Source organism: Rhincodon typus, chromosome 13, assembly GCF_021869965.1.
Source record: "Rhincodon typus isolate 14 chromosome 13, sRhiTyp1.1, whole genome shotgun sequence".
Taxonomy (NCBI): domain Eukaryota; kingdom Metazoa; phylum Chordata; class Chondrichthyes; order Orectolobiformes; family Rhincodontidae; genus Rhincodon; species Rhincodon typus.
This window is the reverse complement of record NC_063344.1, coordinates 2,876,450-2,879,564: the sequence shown is the minus strand read 5'-3', so window position 1 is coordinate 2,879,564 and position 3,115 is coordinate 2,876,450.

Genomic DNA, 3,115 nt, shown 5'->3' with positions numbered 1-3,115 from the left:
CCAGAACAGCCCACTGCTGGGGTATCCCAGAACAGCCCACTGCTGGGTATCTCGAACAGCCCACTGCTGGGGTATCCCAGAACACCCCACTGCTGGGTATTCCAAAACACCCCATTGCTGGGTATCCCAGAACACCCCACTGCTGGCTACCCCAGAACACCCCACTGCTGGGGTATCCCAGAACATCCCACTGCTGGGGTATCCCGGAACACCCCACTGCTGGGTACCCCAGAACAGCCCACTGCTGGGTACCCCAGAACAGCCCACTGCTGGGGTATCCCAGAACTGCCCACTGCTGGGGTATCCCAGAACACCCCACTGCTGAGGTATCCCAGAACAGCCTGGTACTCCATGGTGCCAGCATCATGTTTTAAAGGCTGTCACACACCTGGTCTGGAGGCCTGGAGCCACCCTGCATGCCCTGGGAATGGTAGCGAAGGGGAAATTAATGCCCCATTTTGTGGATAAGGATCTGAAGGTCCTGGCGGATATGATGATGCAGGCGGAGCTGTGCACCTCCCCTAGGATTGGCAGTGAGAGCCTCGACATCAGACCCTGCCAGCCTGGCCTGAGAGTGCCACCTGGGTCAGTGTGGTCTGGGTCAGCCATCTGGAGGCCCAAAGCAGGAAGGTCAATGGCCTTCTCCACTCTGCCATGTAATTGGCATCATCTTCTGTCTGATATCTCACACACACTCCATCTCTGCTCCTGTACCCACTTCCTTCCAAAGTTACCATTCTTACTATCACAATATTTTTCCTCACTTTCTCTCAGCTACTTAATCCCCCACTTGCACATTGCTAGCCCTGCATGCTCTGTGTCCTGTCTACCATTCCACTCCAGACACCTCACTGCCATCCCCCCACATGCAGCACCAACAGATGCATCAGTCACTTCCATCTCACTCAGTAACTCCATCGTCTCATTACCCAGAGAAAATGAACCATTAAACAGCCAGAAGAGCCAAGGTGGGTGATCGACTGCCTGATATTCAGCAACTCACTCCCTGTGAGGACAGGTTCCTGACCAGACCTAACCTAACCTTGCGCAAGCCCCTGAACTACCACAGGCTCACTGTGTTGGGGGGTGGGGGGTGCGATTCCCTGACTGAAGGCTGTGTGCCCTATGTGACTGAGCACCCTTCCCCATCAGTTACAAGACAGCTGAAGGTTGTCTGCTGTGTACACAGCTGGAACACACAGAGCAGGTGTGACACTGACAGAGTGTGGAGCTGTACAGCAACAGATACTCAGCCCCCTCCCCTTGACTGCTATCAAGCCACCTGGCATTGTGTCTGCACTAAAGGTAAGGCAGGGCAAGGAATGGCAGAGGTGCTGTGAACATCCAAGTAGACACAAACTGAGAGATAGTGAGTGCAACCTGGTCCAGTCCATGACCTGACACTTGGTGCAAAGTGTCTTTGTAGCAGCATTGCAATGAGAGCAGGCAGTGCACTGCACAGTGCAGCATTAGAGAAGAGACATGTTCTATAAGTGAGTTGGAGGTGTGTCAAATGCCTAGGTCCATGGAGGTGGGTTGTGTGCAGCCACAGTCCTGGAGCATGCCCTGAGATGCTAGTGACTTCTATCCAGGATGGCAATTTGGAGAAGCAACTGGTGAGCTGAAGTCACCAGGCTCTGACTTTCACATTGGATTCTCTCAGCACCTAGTTTCTGTCCAGCACGAATACAACCTGGACAATAATGAGGCAAGATTCATGGAAATGTGACTTGTTGCTCCTGACACCATGAGAGATGGACTGCACACACGATTCTCCCTGATGTGTCATGAAAGCCCACATTGTTTAGGGCCGTGTAAGATTCTGCCAAAGATTCTGTTTCTTTATTCCCTATTATAAATTCCCCTGTCTCTATCAGTAATGCACACACTTGTCTTTGCTAATTATTTCAGTTTTAATAACTATAGGAGCTTTTACAGATCATTTTTGTATCTCACAGTTCTTTACTTTCATATTCCATTTTTTCTTACTTTATCAGTTTTTGGGTCCTTTTTTGCTGAATCTTAAATTGCTCCCTATCTTGAACTTACAACTTTTCCTTCCTAAAAAAGGAGATTAAAGGTGACTTTGCTTGAACTAATAGAATAAGAACACAGCAATAGGAGTAGGCCATTCAGCCCCTCAAGCCTGCTCTGCTATTCAATAAAATCATGGCTGATCTGTGGTTTAACTCCATATGCCTGTCTTGGGCCCATATCCCTTGATACCCTTACTTAATAAAAAAAACTATCTCAGATTTAAATTTAACAATTGAATCATAAAGGAGCCTCTATTTTACATTATGAGTAATGGAACTCAGTCTGAAACTAGGGTCTTAAATCTTAAAAAGAAACTATGAAGGTATGAGGGGGTGAATTGGCTGTGGTAGATTTGAGAAACTAGAGTAAAAAATAGGAATCTTTAAATTCTTTTGTTAATCATGCTTGATCACTTTTCCTGATTAACTTGATTGATCATTGTCAAATGTACCAAGATGTAGTGAAAAGTATTGTTTTATGTGCTAACTCGGCAAATCATACCTTACATAAGTACATCAGGGTAACAGAACAGAATGCAAACTACAGTGTTACAGCTACAGAGAAGGTGTGGAGAAAGATCAACTCTAATGTGCTGAGGAGGGTTTATGTCCGAAAATAACTTTACGCCATTGTCTTTCCCGTAAATGCCCCTCAGCTAAACCACAAGCCCCAGCTAAACCACAAACTCTTCCCTAAACATGGCTAGAGGAAAGCCTTTATCTTCAACCCCCACAATCCTTGCCAATGATTCCTTTCCTCTTCTCAGCACTGTCTTAGGTTCAACCAAACTGTTTTGCAACTTCAGTTTGACCTGCGCTGAGCGATAGGTCCTAACTTCTCTGTATGATCTGTTTCCATTCAATGCGAAATTTCTGCTGATGCTGCAGAGTTCCTCCTGATTGATGTGGCTGGCACTTCTCCTGATAAGTCTCTTGTCTTGCAGTCAGCATCAAAGGAAGGGTGCCAGGTTGCTGCTTTCAAAAATCAAACACTCCCCATGGAGCAGTTTCCTCCTTGTCTGAAGGCAGTTTAAATCAGGTCTCCAGTCCAGCAGGGAGACACCAGTGAGTGAATCCCC